General features: G+C 41.6%; 1 long non-coding RNA gene across 1 annotated transcript; it reads right to left on the reverse strand.

The window, feature by feature from the left end:
- Positions 1–422: 422 nt before the first annotated feature.
- On the reverse strand, positions 423–18,069 carry LOC135298929 (uncharacterized). The gene is made up of 3 exons (XR_010360979.1): positions 17,952–18,069; positions 1,445–1,535; positions 423–735 (listed from the first exon to the last, which is right to left on the reverse strand). It is a non-coding gene; the product is annotated as an uncharacterized LOC135298929 (long non-coding RNA).
- Positions 18,070–19,183: the final 1,114 nt, after the last annotated feature.

The following is a 19,183-nucleotide window of genomic DNA, read 5'->3' on the forward strand; positions in this document are numbered from 1 at the left end:
AAAATTGTAGTGTATTCTACTTTAGTAGACTATTTAGTACTTGATCCTGAAGTATTTCACAGTATATGGAATATTTCATTGTTACCTCTTGCTGCTGCTCTTAGCACAATACTCTGAGATTGATTTTGTTGTGGTTCAGAGGCTTGCTCCACTTTGTTCCCTCTGAGGCAAACTGGTACAGCTTCATTTACTTTGGCAGATTTTGGTCCTTGGTCAAACAGATTAAATATGAGCAGCTTGTTCTGACACTTGCCTTTGAGTTGGATGTTATTATGTGTGTGTTCCCTAGGTCTCTCTGCACAGGGCAGAAACAGCTCAGTGACCTGGTAAAGCTGCTTCTGCAGGGAAGTAATATTCAGATACAGTAAAAAGGTCAAGAGCTGACCCTAAGGAGCTATTCAGCATGAAGAAAACTGAAAATATCAGGCCTACAGAAAGAAAAGTCTGTTTATTAGAACAAGAACTGTGATACTGAGTGCTTTCCAAACCTTTCTGAGTGTCTTGGAGTGTTACGTGGTCAAAGGAAGCAGGGAATGTTTTCCATTTCTTCCGTGGTGTTGGGCACTTCACTCTGTGACAAACCTTACATTGTTTCTTGTGGCAAAGCTCAGGGCTCTTCTGGACCTGGCCAGCATCTGAAGTCCTCTTCCTTGCCATGTTTCCCACCCCTCTGCTCACCAAAGGAAGCTGGCTGTTTCTGGCAGTAGTTGTCATGTGAGATAGCAGACTGAACAGCTGGCAGACAGAAAGCCAATAATCATTCACTGCAGGAATCTCCTGAATTATCAAGTGCTGTCCCTGTCCCAGATAGGCAAGCCTGACACATCACCCTCTTCACAAATCAGCTGAACACCACCTTAAGACAGTTTGGCTCTTTACCCTCTCTACTTGTCTTGGAACACTGCTCCATAACTTCACAGTTCTTGTAGTTAGAAATTATATGATCTCACAGTTTAAATGTATTTTTGGCATTTTGTATACTTCTTTCTGATATTTTTAAGCCCACCAATTCAATTTTATTTTTTTCTTGCCAAGAAAAATTAAAAATGCATAAGGTGTAGTAAAGGAGGCTAAGACTGGACTTCTTCTGTTCTACTTGTCCTAATTGTTTTGTGACATGATTGAACAAATAGCACAAACACAGAAGTATAATGTGAGTTTATTTGCAAAGACTTCTGATTAATTGAACCTGTCACTGAATTAGTTGCTTCACAATGTGTAAAAAGTATCTGAAAAAAGGGATTTGTTGCCCCTGATTGTCCAGTTGGACACTAAAATATCACTGCTGGTAATTTCCAGTTTCTTTCTGGAAGAGCATTTGGATACCTCTGAGCATGTGTATTATGATCTCCTAACTGACGTACTGAGGTTTTATTCTATTTCTGTTGTCTGTTATTTATTGGTATTAACAGAATGCTTAGAACAATATATTTTGATTATGTACCTTGGAAGCTTTTCCTTTTATGTCCCTCAGCCTCCTGGGTAGTTCAGTATGGCCTTTAACAGGTTTCCCACAGTTTTCAAACTTTCAAGAACTGGATTTGTAAAACAGAACCAAATGAAGGTAAATGAAAAAAAAAAAAAAAACCACTCCAAAATTAAAACTAGCACTATTTTCAAAGAGTAAAGACAGTCAAACATACAAGTTGACTTACTTTGTACATTCCATTTCCATAATGCATGAGCTATTTCAACCTGTTTATAAACATGTCACAGATCTCATCTATCATAACAATGGGTCACTGCTCCATACCTTGTATTTAACTCTCTTGAAGTTTTTCCTTCCTTCACAGTCAACAGAGCAGGAACACATTAATAAGTACTTTTTGTCTTTAGAAGTTTCAGTAGAAGAGGGGTAGTTCTAATTTAATTAATCTCAGGTGACATTAAGATAGGAAGAGTGATTTGGCAGCTCTTGTTTACAAAAAAACACTTTTTGTTTACTTGCTTTGCTGATGGTAACAAAATCCATTAAAGGGTTGGGTTCTGTTTACACTCACCTGGCTACAGGTGGTCAGTGGAAGTAGTTGTGGTATAAATAAACAGGGATGGCTCTTCCTGAAAATCCTCTGCTGGGACTTTAACCATTGATTTTATCGGATGGGGTCTGTTTCTGCAGCTCAGCAGAGACAAAGCTGCTGGGTCAGAGCAAGGGCCTCCATAGTGCAGGGATTCAGCATATGCTCATTTCAATGGTTCAAGCTAAACTAAGAGACTGCAATTCCTTAGTACAAGGACTTTGCAGCCCAGTGCAACTGGACATTTGCACAGGACATCTACCCTTACCCCAGCACTTGCTGAAGGAATTATTGTCCTGTGTGGACTGCCTGAGCCCTAAGGAAATAAATGCCTGACGAATTTAGTGTTAGGAGTGGAGTAAGAGAGATATAAGTACAGCGAGAGTGAAGTCCTGTAAAGTTAATCTTCCAATATGCTTGTCAAATATGTGCAGGAACTTACTAATCTGTATTTAATAAGATCTGGGAAAAATGTTTCTTAATGTTATGACTAAAATGAAGTAAACAGTGGAGGAGTATATAATTTCAAAGCAGGCAACACAATCTCCTGGCAACTATAGTACAGTGCTTAATGGTTTGCTTTTTGCCTTTCAAAGCAGTTAGTCTCCTACCTTTGTTTTCTGCTAACTAAAAGTAGTGAAAACATTCTAAGTGCAAGATATTTCCCTATAATTCTAAGTAATGGAGAAAGATAAGCAGAGCTGGTCATCTACTGATAGCTCAGTTTCCTTTTGCTTTTTATCTCCTTCCCTGTTTGCATCAACATGACAAGCAAAGTAAAATCCTGTTTTGGTACCACTCAAGATCTGTAGGTGCATGAATACATTGTGAATAGAGCCCTGAATATATTTTTAAAATTATATTCAGAAATTGCAACTTCTGTGGCTATGTTTATTGCCCTAAATTATTTCAGGAAACTGCAGAGAGCAAACACTTTGGTTCATACCCCTGCTTTGCCTTCACTGTCTCTGATTTTAAAAACCCCAGGCCTGTGGGCAGTGGAACACTGGCACTGGCTGTGCCCATCAAGCAGGGCCTCCTCCCCACCGTTTTGGGCAGGAGAAGACAGAGGCATTGCTGCCTGTGCTTACCCTGAGCCCACTCACACGGCACCAGAGCAGGAGGGAAAACACGGGGGGTTAAGGAAATGGCTTAACCCTGAAAAGTGTCAGGGCTGTGTGGCCATTGCCCCGAGGCAGGGCTCTGGCCACGCTGCTCAGCCGCTCTGCAGAGCTGTCAGCCTGGTGCCCATCAGGAACAGCCAGGGCAATTGCTGCAGGCAGCAAGGAAAGTGCAGTGTTTGTGTTCCCTTGGACTTCACACATTTATTTGTTCCTGCAATTTTTCCCAGCATCTCTGCCTTCAGTGGAGACGAGTGGCTGCCATTAGCCGAGGGCGTGCTGCCTTCATTCCCGAGCAGGGACCAGCGGGAGCGGTTGGGAGCCAGCCTGGCGTGGGGAAGAGAATCTCTCACACTGACAGAACACGAGGGCGTGTTTGGCATCATGCAGCCCTCCCCACCTCAGGGAACTCATTTCATGTTCTGCTCTGCATCCTGTAGTTGACTCCCACTGAGAACTGGAACCATCAAACCAAGACTGGCTCACCCTGTACCCTTGGTAGACCAGCTCTGAGAGTCAGTGCAAAACTTTGGCACAAGCATTTGCAGAAGACATTTTGCTTTAATTATTTACACTATTTCTCTTAGATGTCTCGCTTTGAGCAAGATTGTAGTGTACATCAAACATTTGCCAAGTGAAACTTAAACTTAAATCCCAATGTTGTGTTTCCATCATTTCTGATCTGAAATGGCACCTTCAGTCTTGCAATGCCTCCTAGGTGTTTTTTCACTCCAGTCATTTGCCTGTGTAAGTGAGAAAAATCAGTGACACTTCCAATTAATATTGTTAACTGAATTCAGCTGATGACTAAGTACCACTTTTTTCTTTTTTAAGTTGCTACAATGATATATGAAGTATAGATATTTATGTTGTTGTTAAATCTAGTAATGATCTCATTTGGGAGGGAAACACAAATCTCTGAAATACAAAATATTAGCAATAATTTCAAAGCTGAATGTATTACTCATGGAGGGACTAGAATAATCTGCTTCATGACTACTTCTGCCTGAATGTCCTTCATTCCTCTGGGATCCAAAACACAAGTCACTCAAAAATTTAGTCTCAGGAGAGGAAGATAATGATAATTTCATAGGTCCCCACACAGCATCCAGAAAACTCTTAGTAGTGATAAACACCCGTGTATTTCCCAAAACTATATTTAATTCAGTTTTGTTATGTTTATTCTAACTAAACACTTGCTTAGATAAACAATGAGGCAAAAAGGAAAGCATCTACTTTTTGGGGTTTTCTTTTTACAAAGTAGGCATCATAAGTTGGCATAGGTTACTGTGGTGGGTTTTGTTTTGTATGTAAATGTATTTTGTAAGTGTGCTTAAATTCATAAAATTAGTTCCAAAAAATACTAACTGCATTCTACACAGAGAAGCTGTTGGGCAATGAAGAACCAGAAAGAGCTTTGATGAGGGTGCAGAAAGTCTTGCTGGCTCTTGCTTGTTTAACTTGGTGGGTGATTTCGTGCTGAGTGAGCTACAGCCCAGGAAAATCTTGTTTGACTTGTTCCAAATCAGCAGCAAAGGTGAGATGGAGCTCTCTGCAGGGGCAGTACAATCCCATTACTGTGTAATAATCCATCACAGTCATTGCTCCACTAAAGCCACTGTTGAGAGGGAGGTTCAACAGCCCGTGTTTGCCCATCAAACACGGGCAGTTCAACAGCCCGTGTTTGATGGGAAAGCAAACATCAAGGAAATTCCTGATTTTGTCCTATAGATTTTAGATCCTCTGGTGCATTTTAAAAGGTATGTTGTAAAGATTAGAGGTCCTAATAACAATGTTTCAAAATACATCAGGTTTGTTATCCTGCCCCTTGGGCCATGGGAGAGATGGCACCCTGAGTGGGGTGGAGGTTCAGGGACATCCCCATGGTGGCTGGGAAGGGTTGTGTTTTTCAGGCTGTGCCAAAGCCAGGGTGGCAGTGAGAGCGTGGAGCCTGAAAGGGCACTTGGGGCACAGTTGTGGTGCCTCCAAGGAATGGACTAGGCTCAGACAGAGGAGAGTGCAGGAGCAGCTAGAAACCTTCTGTAAACCCATCACCCTGCTCACTATATCACAGAAAAAGAGGCTGTTAGAGGGAGCAGAAAACTGTATGCTCAATCTCTCCTCCCTGCTCCGTGAATGTAGCCTAGCTCTGACTTCTTAAATACAGGCTTTCACAGCAAAATGAAGTTTCAGAAAAAGAAGTCAGCTTTTATGTTTCTCTTTCCCTCTGATGCTGTTGGAGAAATGTATGTTTGAAATGTATGCTTCTTCAAAAACCTGGTTCCTTCACCTATGTTTTTTGACTCTCACAATTAATTTGTTTCATTTCAGTCATAAAGGAAAGGGTCACACAAAAGGAACTCCAAGGCAAGCAAGTGGGAAAGCCTTGGAGGGCACATAGTGTGTCCTTGCCAGTACCTGGCTGCCCATGAAACTTTCCCTCTGCCTGCACATAACCTTGGGAATGAAATGCCAGTGTTAAATTGTCTGTAAAAGACAGTGCACTAGGAAATGTAACAATATTTCAATCTATACTGTATTCCCACTTAGGTACCCCTGCTATGGGTGTCAGGCACACAGTGGTCTGTTGTTCAGAATTGACTCAAAGCCCTCTGGTTCAGCGTTGTGGTCACCGGTGACAGCCACAGGATGTTAGGAAAGATACAATCAGTTCATCCTCTTAATTACTCTTGCCTTGAATACCTAACAACTGGTTAAAAGGGAAAAAAGTTTACATGCACCACCCAGACTAAGGTACCCTAGAAACTGAGGCTTACAGACAAAACTGCTAAAGAGACCTCCAGTGTGGTATTTGACAAAATGTATGAGTCTAGTTGTAAGTACAGTAATTGATTATATTGCAAATAGCACTAGTGTTTATACTAGTGAGGACTTTTGAGGATCACTCTTTGCTTGGCTTCAGCAGATATATGCCTTGTCAGTCTCTGCCTGAGGCAGGGGACACTTCAGTCATTGTTGTCCCACTGTGTAATGAATGATATGAAAAAGAAGTAGGCATTATGGCAAACAGGTTTGTTCTGTGTGAAATTAATACAAAAACCAGCTCTGTGTCCTCTTAAAAAACCTAGTCATTTTTCCGGTGAAAACTAAAAATAAAAAAGGTTTCATTCTGTAAGTGCCATGCATCCACCATATCTGAACTGGGAAGAAGTAAGTTTCAAATGGAAAGAAAGGAATTCCTCCCAGAGTACACATAGCATTTTTAAATAACTTTTTTGATCACATGCAGCATAAGTTCTATATTTCAAAGGAATTGCATATAATTTCATGAGGCATCTGTGCAGACCTGAAATAAGAACCAGTGTTAATTGAAACTGACTTTCTTCAGGAAGAGGGGTGTGTGTCTCTTTCCCTTACTGGCCTTGTCACACATTTTGGCACCAGAGCAAAGCATGAGATGACTTTCTGTTTGTTACAGCTTCTGTAAATTCATTCTGTTTTCATCTGTTACTAAAGAAGATGAGAATATCTTGCCTGGAACACAAACACCCCCAAACCTTCTGGACATATACATACATGGTTATCTTCCATGAGATGTTTCCCCTCTGGAGTCTGTAAAAATGTGACATGAAAGGCTACGGCAGCTGTCACTTTGGTTGCCATAGGTGATGCCCCCCTTCTGGCTTCACTGGTTTCTGTCCCCCTGAGCCTCCTTGAAAGACTTGACTGAAACTACAAAGCTTTGCCACATCCAAGGCAGATAACAAGAAGGTTATGCTGGAGAGAGTAGTGATGATGGAGGTGGGGTGGAACAGGGACGTGGAGGGAGCTTCTCACCAGCTGCTTCCTCCTTCCCAGATGAATCCTGGCCCTGACACCCCTGGATCTTATTTTCAGTTAGCTTTGGGAGCTCTTCATGGGCACTTGCACTATGTGATGTGCACTAGCCTTTGAGGGGAGCAAAAGAGCAGATTTCAGGCTCCTGATGGTATGGTTTTACTTCAGCCATAAGCAAGAGTATGAGTAAGAAGAAATTGAGAAGTATAATAAATTAAGGTGCTATTTCACAGTAGTCTGCTATTAACTAAAGATCCTGGCCCTGTTTATGATAACATTTATGTTTTTAGGCTTCTGATTTTTGAAGAAATCACCACAGTAGTTGAACAGGTCAATCAATCTTTGTATTGCTATGGAACTGCAGAACAGTAAGCAGGCAGTATTATTGGAATAAATGTACATTGGCAGCTATTAGCCCAGAGAATTATTATGCATGCAAATCTGAAGAGCCCAGTGTTTTGACTCCAGAAGCAAAATCTCTACACATTAGTCTCTCTAAGCAGTGATGACATGATCAAACATTATAGATAGGCTATTAAACAGCCTGACCATAAATGACCCATAAATTATACTCTGGAAGTGCTCAATATTAGCCACAACAGTTTGGCAGCAGATAGCATAAATCAGCTGTGTATGTTGTGCCATTCCCACACTGCTTACAAGCAGCATGTGGGGAACTTCACTACTCCCTCCTTTTAAAAAAAGCCTCAGAGCAAATGTTATTTTTCTCAGGGCTCCTTTGAAAACAGTGTTACTGACTGCTCAGACTCTGGGCTTTTAATGAAGTGCAACAGCAGTCACACTTCTGTGGCAGCACCATTTGCACCTTCAGTCCCTGGTGGCAGTGGGAGAAGCCAAACCTGCCTTTGAGGATGCCCCTTTCAATGACATTTCTGCAGAGAACAAGGCTGTGGGCACCTGTAGCAAGCAGCAGCCTCCCACAAGCTTTCTGCCCTGGGAAGATCTCTCCTGAAAGTCTGCATTCAGATGTATTTATTGACTGAATATCTTGCTGGCAGTCCTGAGATGATAAGCAGGTACTTAACATTCAGAATCCTATGCAGGTTGTGAATTGCTAACAGGCAAGCAAATGGGAACTCAACCTTTCAAGTACCTAATCTGTTTGTCCCAAAAGCTGGTTTTTGCTACATTTTCCTATCAAATATGCTACTCCTGGATGTTAGAGTTTGGACAGATTTGAGTCCTGACACCTTTGTTGGCAGAATGGAGCAATTCACTAATTTTGTTGTCCATTTCCAGAACAACAAAAACAGCAGGGTAGTTGTTAGATTTGTGTATTGGTCTTTCATCAGTTTGTGTATTGATCTTTCCTCTTTTTGGTGGGAAAACCATGAGCTTTTAGCTTTAAGATATATATTTCTACATTTTCCAGTCTGCAAAATGAAAGATAAAGAATGCAAGGGAGTACAGATGGAGTAAAGAGTCAATATAGGGCATAGTCAGATTTTGATAAATCTAGTTGTATTATCTAGGGGGGCTTTTCTGGTTTCTACATGGGACAAGGCATGCTTTGACTGTGCAAAACACTTTCCAATACAGAATTTTGGAGCTGTTTGTGGAAGGATACGTGGCTAGATATTCTTAAAGAAAGAGAGTGGCTTTTCCAGATTTGAAAGGTTTGGGCACTTCTGATATTACGGGCTCTTTAGACAAAGTGAATGGGAATGTTAGCTTAGCAGCTAAGCCAGCATCACACTCAGAAATGTTTATAGTTTCACCCTACCCCAAGTATTGCCATTTCTGAGTACCAGGGGCTATGCAGGGAGGTGTTTGAGGCATTGGTAATGCAGTGTTGCAGACGGGGCATGCACAGGGCAATGTAGCAGGGAGGCAGCAGTCGGGGAGCAGCAGAAGGTCCCTGCATGCACAGCCCTTGCAGAGCAGGCACAGCTCCTCCACCTCTGGGAAGGCTCAGCTCTGAGCCTTGCAGGTTGTAGCAGGCAAGAGCACCGGTGTGAGATGAGGCACAGGGAGGCAGAGGCCAAGTATGGATTTTCACACAGGATATGTGAGACTTGCCATACTCGCCTTGTCTCTGGCTCCTGAGCAGTGCTCGTCGCAGCCAGCGCAGCCCTGCAGCAGGATCAATGAGGCTGCAGATGAGGCACAGCTGCTGCTTATCTAACCAATGCCACCTGAACCAGTGTGCACACACATCCCACTCCTCCTCAGCAGCCCAGACTAGCACAAAGGGGTGCTCCCCACAGAGCACAGTGTGAATCTAGCCTCCTTTTCCAAATCCAATTATAAAACCATATTATAAACCTCTGACAAGCCATGTTATTGTTAGCAGAATTCATCAGGTACTTCTAACACCAATTCATTTACCGGCATGCAGCTGCTAAGTGGGCATGCAGCCTGTTGTTTCCCCTGCAGGCCCCAGCAGGAATATCTGAAATAGGTACCGAGTGGGCAGCAGCACAGTTTGCAGCCACCAGAGCGCACAGCCCGACCGGGAGAGGCGCAGCAGGCTCGCACTGCTGCCTGCAGGCACGGCTCTCTGGGGACATAATCACATCACCGTCAGGAGGGAGAGGGATAACAATCCTGCTGCGGCAGCAGAGGTAATAAGCGAGAGAAGCCGTCTCCCTCAGCAGGGGTAAAAGATATGAAAAAACTGACAGACAAAGCAGAAGAAATTCCCTTCTGTGCTAGTTGTTGCATCAGTCCAAGGAGGACTCTTGACCACTGCTGGCTCTAATCACACCTGCAAATTTCTTCTTAGCAAGAAACCATTGCTTGGCTCTTTTTGCCACCAGATTTGCTACAGTCTCTCTTTTCCATTTTTAAGGTTCCTATCCTGAGAGTCTACTTGTTCAGGGACTGCCCCACATCCCTCCTTTCCCTCTTGGTCCTCCCAAGAATAGTAGTAGCCCATCTACAGCTTCCCTTTGATTTGAATGGCTTGTCCCAGGGATGGAACCATTTGTGATTCCTTAGCCTTCAGCAAAGTTTTAATACTCTATATCTAAAATATTCTCTATATAAGATCTAGTCTGATTGAGGACAACTCATTCACAGAGGGATTTCAATGTGCTTTATTAATCTGAATGCCCTGCTTCAGATTATTAAAGCACATTTAAATCCCTCTGTGAATGAGTTTCTAGAGAGAGAACGAAAGCTTCTACAAACTTTTTTTCACCTGTCATCTCCATTCCATAATTACTGATTTCTGTTTCAGTCTGAAATACTTCCTTAGCATTCCAGTAGACATTTTATTTTTTTCTGCCCGTGAACCAGCATCCTGGGAATTTCCTTTGTGTTTTCTCTGTGTGTGTGTGTCACCTCACTCATCGTGTAACCGAGAGAAACTTTTTTTCTTTTTTTAAGCCGATGTTGCCCTCCAGCGGACAAAGAAATACATACAAGCACCTCCACTCTGGAAAAGAGAGGGTCTGCAAGAGTTTTCAGCCTCTATTTTCATTGAGCGGAGCTACGGCAGTGCAGTTTGCGGGGGGCTGAAGATGGGGACTGTGTGAAAGCCCCAGGTTTTACAAAGACTAATTATAAAGCCAAGGTTTAAAAGGCCATCCTTGCCAGGGCAGCCCGGACACGTGTGTTACTCCAGCTGCATGGTTGGAATTGCCTCCAGGTAGGAGAGAAATGGAGTCCTCCAGCATAACCTGGTCTCTCTTGTCCATGCATTCCAGGTCTCCAGGCGTGAGAGAGCTGCTCATTCCCTCAGGCACTGCCTCCAGCTGGTGCTGGGCCACATTTGCCCTTCTAGTCATAAGGTGCTGAGAGTGGTTTTCTCACAGGAAGCCTCAGTGGGGCATGTGGTTTGTGAAAGAGAAAGGTTTGCTGTCCTGAGTAAAAGGAGTCCTTCTTGCAACCTGTTTCCTTTCAAACCACTGGGAAGTCACTGTTTATGAGGAATTTCTGCTCACAAACTATCAGTGCAAAGTCAGTGCAAACCCCCTTGTTCCTGCTTTGCAAAATGAGTGAGCCTTAAACTGGTGGGCCATAATTTTCACATAGTTTTCCATATAGGACTCCAGTGAGAATGGAAGCATGTATTGATCTTTCCACAAATCCTGAGATTTGTGAAAAAGGTGGGCAGTTCATATTTAAAAAACATCTGACTGAGAACAAGAAAACACAGGACACTAGTGCTGCCATGCTATTTCAGGCAGCCATGAACTTAGACTGGGATGTCACAACTCAGTGCAGAGCTCTTTCTATAAATATTGAATGCTGGAAGATGAAGACAAAGGAGAAAAGCCAAGACCAGTAGGAAGGAAGCAATAAACCCCATAATTGTCTACATACACATGCAGTGTATAGGAAATGAGCTCGAAGTGACATTACAGGAAGGAAATTATGGCTTAGCTGGTAATGTAGAACTGTGATGAGATAAATCAGAGACCTGAAATGTTAATATTGATGGATGCAATCTGTGCAGAAAGGACAAAGAGAAAAAAATGAGAAAAGGTTGCACTGTACATCACAATCTTGTGTGCAAGCTGTACAGCATAGGTGGATAATGAAAGAAATGGTAATGGTGATTTTTATGAGTCATGATGAGAAAGAAACAATATAAAAAGAAACATTCTGATAGCTCCAGATAGAGATCACTGACTTGGAATAAAGAGGATGATAAACTGTGTCTGAAAAGGCATCAGAGCTGATGGTGTTACAGAAAAATAAGTTATAATGGAATCATTGTCCCTCTAATGACATCTGTTATCCATACAGAGAAGAATGTTTATCAGTGCACTTTGGAAAAGATTCCTATTTTCAAAAAGTCACCAAGAAATAAATTTTTACTGACTCCAACCTTCCCCACTAAGGAAAACATCCTTGAAGTCGTAATTCAGAAACCACTAATGTTCATTGTACTGGTCCCAAGATAAAGACACCAGTAGTCTTCATGATCTGTGAAGGTGATTCCTGCTTGATGTTCCTATACCCACAGAATAGTCTAGAGCTAGGTTCCTTTCTTCTTTAAACTTGGTGGTTCTTAAAACCAAGTACCACTGAAAATTAAGAGAATTAAGGCTTGATTCACTAGATGTATGCTGAATCCTATGGTTTGCACAGGAATACTTCTCCTATAAGATTGTGTGTTTTTCCAGGGTTTGAAAAGAACCATTTTTAACAGAGGTATTCCACCTCTCATGGGCTGAGTGTAACTGTAGAGTAAGAGCTGTGATATAATGAAAGGTTGGAGTGCTTAGCTGAAGAGGGAAGATTTCGTTTTCCTTGCTCTGCTGAAAATTTAATATAAAAAATATGCAGTGGAGCAGAGCTAGAAGCTCACATTGTTGTCCCTCAGTTATGTATTCAATCCATTAGGGCTTTACTGTCATCACTGTTTCTGTATAATTATTCTGAAGCCTGAGAGTCTTCTGAAGAAGATCATCCCTTGTCTTTTATCCCAACATGCTTTGCACAATAGTACTCTTACACAGTCCTTATGATGGTTGAGATTCCCTGAAGAGCACTGCATGGAAGTATCCCAGGTGTTGGTTAAATGCTCTGTGGGCTGGGAATGAAGGCATCCCTGAGGTGGCATCAGCTGCTGGTGGTGGCATCTCCACCAGAGGTGCACTGCCTGGCATCCAGTGGGAACCTGAGAGTGCCTCGTGGCTTGAGTGCCCACAGAGTGCACACACGGACACTCACCCCGGCAGGATCTCACTGATCAAAATCTGAGATCAAGTTCAGGGACTTCCAAGATTTTGTGTGAGCTCTTTGGGCTCTGAAGATCTGGATTTAGCTAGCAGTGGCTTTTAAACAGGAAGCAAAGATTTCTGCCGTAAGTATTTTTATACTTCAAAGAGTAAGAAATCAGTTGCTAATTCGGCAAATAGAGTATCTATATTGAGTTACTGGGATTATGATTATAGGGATAGTTTTTGCTTGTACATTAGTGGTTTTAAAGAGTAAGAAGATTTTTGTGAAAGAAGGTAAGAAAATAATTTGTGGAATATGACATGAGAACCTTAGAGAAAAGAATACAGTAGTAATTGGTATGTTTGAGTAATGAGGAGAAATATTAATTGAATACATTATTGATTGACTGTAGAAATTATTTCCAGCTCATGAATACTCTTTAATCACTTGGCTACACTTTAGGGAAGAATAAGGGAATCTTCTCAAGAAAAACAGAAAAAAAGAATACTAAAAAAGAAGGGAAACAAAAAAAGAAGCATAGAGGCCAAGTTCTCATTATAATAAATCAGGCTTAACTGATTAAGACGGCTTTATAGATGCTTTTCATCAGCTGAACAGCACAAAGTAGCTAGAAGCACAAGTAGATCTAACTCTTCTTCTGCAAAATAATGATGTCTTAAGAGCAGAGATTAATACTAAAATTTATAAATGCACAAATAGATGTTATGGGGGAAATTGCAAAAATACCAAAACAAATATAAAGTGAGATAATCAAAGGAAAAAAGAAAACAAACAAATAAAAAGCTGAAAATTAAAGAGAAGGAAGAAGATATCACTAAAGCACAGGAGGACACAAGTAACTCTACTCATTTGTCAATAGAACAAGTTCTTCAGCCAACATTTTGTGAAATTGTCAACTTAAATCTAGAGGTATCACAACAATGAAGAATGCTTTAATTTGAATAGTTACATTCCCAAGTCAATCACCTTCAGCTACATTTCTGCCTCATTTTTGTATGCAATCCAAATTTGCTACATGCAACTACTTTTGGAAAAGAAATACAAAAGCATTTCTTCAACTGCAACTTGAAGTGTTTCAGGGCACCAGATTTTGTTTGTGAAGGACAGCATACTGACACCAGAGGGGCTGGTGGGCTTGCTGGAGAAAAGAACTGAGGTGGTATCAGGAATTCTGTCTGATCTCTTGCAGCCAAACCAAATTATTTGGGCTTATTTCTCATTTGGGCTTATTTGTCATTAACCCACAGGTGTAAACCTAAGTAACATATTTCAGCAGCTAGAGAAAAGCAAAAATAGACTTATGGATATTCTGAGCTATGATAAATTGGCTTCATTCACTTCATGAATAATTTCTACCTAATTCCTCCAGTAGAACCACCTAGTTTAATAAAGAAAACTTTTTTCTATTTAAGATTTGTATCAGAAATTCAGGTATGTGTTTCCTTCCTGTATTTTTCTGACATCATCACGTTGTTCCTTTTGCCCAGTTGAAGAGGAGACTCTTTTATTTTTATGGTAGAACAGATCCAAAAATGCCTGATCTGCTCCACTGTAGTAAGTGCCTTAAAAATGCCCACCAAAGAATAATGCCAGTCACAACAATTTTCCAGTTTAAATAGTGAAGACAGCCAACAAATGAAAAATGACATTACTAAGAGCTGAGATGAAGAGGCCAGAACTATCAAGCGAGACAGATAGCTAGGAATGAAACACAAGCTTCCTGATTCCTAAGCCAGTGTCTCTCCCCTAGATCATACCACTACTTTCATGAGATTACTCTGGAGCTTTGCACTGAATCCTAATGACCCCACAGGTAAAGCCCTTTTTATTTAATGTTTCTTCAGCTTAAAATAAGATCTATATGTTCCTGCACAAGCACAGAATGGATGCTCTAGGAAACAATGTTCTGACAGGGTAACACAACACTATTTCTAGTTTGTATGTGTCATACAGTAAGATTCTGTTACTGCATCTTTTAGTGATTTTTATAACTTGTAAATAGTATTTTCTTATCATGCCAATAAATAAAAAATAACATGCCCCAGGAAGGTTCAGTTCCAATCACTCCAGCATAATAATACTATAAACATTTATTCCAAGAAAACATGATGCAGCTTCTATCTACCTTGTGCAGAGCACTTCCAAACAAAAGCAATAATTATTATAACCATTTTTTATGTGGATGTGCAAGAACATAGTGAAATGCCAGGGTGAATTTATGGTGGAGTAAAGGAAAAAACATTCCCTCTGCATCAACTCCATCACAAGTTGTGCCTGAGAGGCAGCTGTTCACTTTCAGTGTTTCTGATTTTAAGCATAAATTAGTGATGCAGAGACGATAGTTAGATGAAAATTACATTCACGTGCACTGTGGATTAATGGATTTCAGAAAGTTAAAATGAAGTCAGGCACTCTTTGAGCTTCAGATATAAAATATCATGAGGCTTGGAGGATATGCATGCTCTCTTTGGGGTTGTACAAGAAATTATTGATAATAATTTCAGATAATAAATAATGATTAGGAACAAAAGGAAAATAAAAAGGTCTGCACCAAAATGTAGGCCAGGTCATTACAGCACAGCTGGCATACTTGCAAGACTGAATGAAACCAAGACAAATCACAGACTCAGGCCTTTTTCTAGCTTAGATTTGGTTAATTTTTTTTGTTTGGTTTGGGGGTTTTTGTTTGTTTTTCATTGTTTGGTTGGTTTTGTTGTTTTTAATTGTTTGCTTTCTTGTTAGACAATGGAATTATGGGAAGATCATCTGTCAAAAAATATATTGGGGGGAGTGTCTCATTCTACAAGATGCTAGAAGTCTTTTTTAATACAGACTAAAAATACTGGATCCTTAGGCAAGACATGATTAAACCATGCAGTGGCTTATTACTGGGAGATGGAGTAGAGGGCAAAATGTGTCTGTTTCTGCCAATGCACTGCATTTCAAACCTAAATACTATATGCTTAGTACTGAAGTAGAGCTTAAACTGAAAGAGAAAAGCAATGGTTTCTCTGATTCCCACCCTGCAAGTCTCATTTGTAAGGAGGTTTTAATGTAGGTTCATAGAAAAATCCAATAATTGGTTCTTTGTGTAATCACAAAGGCCTAATCCTATGCTCATTAAAGTAATTGATAAAACTCTCCCTGACGTCAGTGGTGTGGGATTGAGCCCTAATACAGCATATTGGCTTTTAGACATACGTGTCACATGTGCGAGTTAATAAATGAAAGGCACGGAGACACAGACAGAAGCTACTTGGAAGAACATCTTTTCAAAGGCTGAATACTGTGTCCTTATCTCACAGACACACACAGGCAGTGAAATGGCCGATCCTGCCCAATATTCTTCCTGCTCCAGGATAATGGCAATGTTTTTAGTCAGCGATGGGAGACATAGTGAGGGAAAGGAATGCTTCTAGATGTGCTTTAGCCCACCAAGGAGAAAACACACATTTCCAAAACTGTGAAAATGAAAAGGAGAATGCACAATAATTCTACCCACCACACAACAGAGATGTTCTTGCAGAATCACACAAATTAATTACAGTATCGACTAAGCGATCTCCAACTTCACTTCTTGAAAAAACAATTCTACATGTACAAAGGAAAAGATGAATAAGGTTTAGTAATTTAGGACCAGCTGACATGCTGAGCATAGTAACTGTATCTTACACAAGGTAATACTTTTGTGCCCAGAATACTCCTCCTAGGTCAGCAGACCAGAGACTTTTTCCAGTGCAAACTAATTAAAGAGCCTGGACTCTTTATTTTCTCCAGCTCAATTAAATGCACTATTTTATTCCATAGTAGGCCAAATTCTGGACTTGGGTAAAGCAACAGAATTGAAATTAATTTGTTGATATTTTGTTTAGATTTGAATGGTGACAACTAAAGACAACCCTCAAAACTGACTTCCAATTTCAATATTGTTTGTTATAATAATGAGTAAAACTAACCAAAAGTGAAGTTCCACTGTGCTGACTTTACAGAAAATTTATTCCTCTTTTCCTCCCATGTCTTGTATTCCCAACAAATTATAAAAACTAGTGTAGTGACTGTCTTTTATTTCCTCATTTCTTTGAATAGGAAACTAGTCTCATCACCAGTCATGAAATGTCTCTTTTCTCTCACTTTCATTCATAAACCCCACAAAATCCCACAATCAAATGCTCCTGCAGGATTACACCCACACAAAACCAGATGAGGAATTTAGACTCCTACTGACCCAGAATTAAACATGCAAGCGGGTTCACATCTGGGGATTTAAATCCAAACTCCTTTCCATAGAAATTCAAAGAGGATCAGATCTGAGGTTCTGAGATCTGGCACCATTTCTAATCCTAATAATTTTAACTTAATCCAAACCTCAGCTACAGAACTGTACAATTTTAATCAGGACACTACTGACAAATTTGAAAGTGAAAATAGGAAGCTAAGAGTGACATTTGCAGCTAGTGCCACCCATTAGTAATACTCAAGTAGACATTTAAAGAAACTCATTTTTCCCTCAGTCTGCTTCTGCAGTCACTATTGTGACTACTAATTTCAATGGAGTTATCCCCAACTCACCCCCGTATAAGTGGAAAAAGGTTCCATCTTCAAAAGGGGAACCAACATGGCCTTATATAGGCAGCATTAATTTCCATTTGCTCTCAGTTCTTTGAAAGAAAGGTACTTTTTATTTCTTCCCAAGTTTTATCCAAAAATAATTATTTGCCCAAGTCATCCTCAATGAGGACTGGGGTTTTTGTTACTGAGTAAGTTTTCTGGTTTATATTTACCATCATAAGGCATCCTGGTTTTGTAGGACATTTTTTACTAGGAAATGAAATGGCATTACCATCAGAACTTTTAGACATTGCCGTGATTCAGTTTGAAATTGAGCACTTTTTCAAGTTCACTAATTAAAGCTTCTTTCATCCTCAAACAGGTCCATTGTGACTGCAGCCAGCCACAGCACAGGGGCATTAGAAGTGCCACATCAGTTCTCAAGGCCATCTGACTCAGGTAGGTGGATTTGTACAGCTGGGGTGCCTGGGTTGCTCTGCTGTGAGGGCAGGATACAAACCTGCACAGCTTATGGACAGAGAGGTCAAGAAGGTCGAGATGTTTGCCATATCAACATCAATACATACACTTTAAAACCACATTGCATCACATCAACAGATGCATTTTAAAAAAATAATTTAAACCCAGGCACAAACTAGTAACTTTTCAGTTCAACATGGGTTTACAGTTTAGTTCTGCTATACCTGAGAAGAAAGCAGTTCTCTGACTTTGTACCTAGGTAAAACCTCCAGGCTTGCCTGATAGCAGCATAATTGGGAACTTTTCCCATACCAAGCAGGAAGCTCACCTTTTGTTTTGCTAAGATGCAAACTGATTTCCTTGACAGGAATTCAGGCTATGTTTAGAACACTGCTGTTATTGGCACAAAGGCTTGGTGCCCTCACAGAGCCAGTGTGTTCTAGGTGTCTCCTGGCAACAGTGAGTTACCCTTGTGGGAAAGGACTGTCTTTGGTGTGCACCAAAAGGGGCTGCTTGGTCTTTTCACAGCTCCCATTTAAAGGCGAGATACCTTTTTTGACCGATTTTCTGATCCCAGAAAATTATTTGCCCTTAATCTTTTTGAGAAAGAAGTTGTCTTACACACAAGAGAGATGAGACAACCCAATCATAGAATCATTAAGGCTGGAGACCTCCAAGGCCCTTAGTTACAACTGTTAACCTAACACTGTCAGGTCCACTATGAAAACATCTCCCTCAGCATCATATTTGCATGTTTTTTGAATGCTTCCAGTGATGGTAATCCTCCTCTGGGCATGCTTCTTAATGCTAGACTACCCTTTTGGGGACAAAACTTTCCTAATATCCAACATAAGCCCCTCTGGTGCAATGTTCTGTCTCGTTCTTACTCGAGAGAAGAGGCTGAGCTCCACCTGGCTACAGCCTCCTTTCAGGTAGTTGTAGGAAGTGACAAGGTCTCCCCTGAGCTTCCTTTTCTTCAGGATAAACAGCTCCCCTCAGCCGCTTCTCATCAGATTTGTGCCCCAGACCCTTCTCCAGCTCTCTTGCCCTTCCCTGGACACACTGCAATGCCCTTCTTGCAGTGAGGGCCAGAATTGGACTCAGGACTCCAGGTGTGGCCTCACCAGTGCCGAGCACAGGGGACTGCCCTGCTCCTGCTGGCCTCATTATTGCAGATACAGGCCAGGATGCCATTGGCCTTCTTGGCCACCTGGGCACACGCCGGCTGATGTTCAGCCAGGTGCAAGGTCAGGTTAGTCACAGAATTCCTGTCGGCATGGTGACAGCTCAGCGCCAAAGGCTTAGCGGCAGGGCATTCACGTGGAGGAGGAATGAGCAGCTGCGGTTCGGCGCCGCGGGTGCCCGGCGTGCCCGGTGTGCCCGGCGTGCCCGGCGGCCCCTCAGCCTCTCCCGGCGGAGGGCCCGGGCAGGCCCCGCGGCTCTGCCGGACACGACCGCAAGAGGGCGCTCATCCCTGGCTCCCGGCGCTCATTCCTGGCTCCCGGCGCTCATCCCTGGCTCCCGGCGCTCATCCCTCCGCCCCGAGCAGCTCCGGCGGCC

This window comes from Passer domesticus, chromosome 4, assembly GCF_036417665.1.
Source record: "Passer domesticus isolate bPasDom1 chromosome 4, bPasDom1.hap1, whole genome shotgun sequence".
In the NCBI taxonomy this organism is placed as follows: Eukaryota; Metazoa; Chordata; class Aves; order Passeriformes; family Passeridae; genus Passer; species Passer domesticus.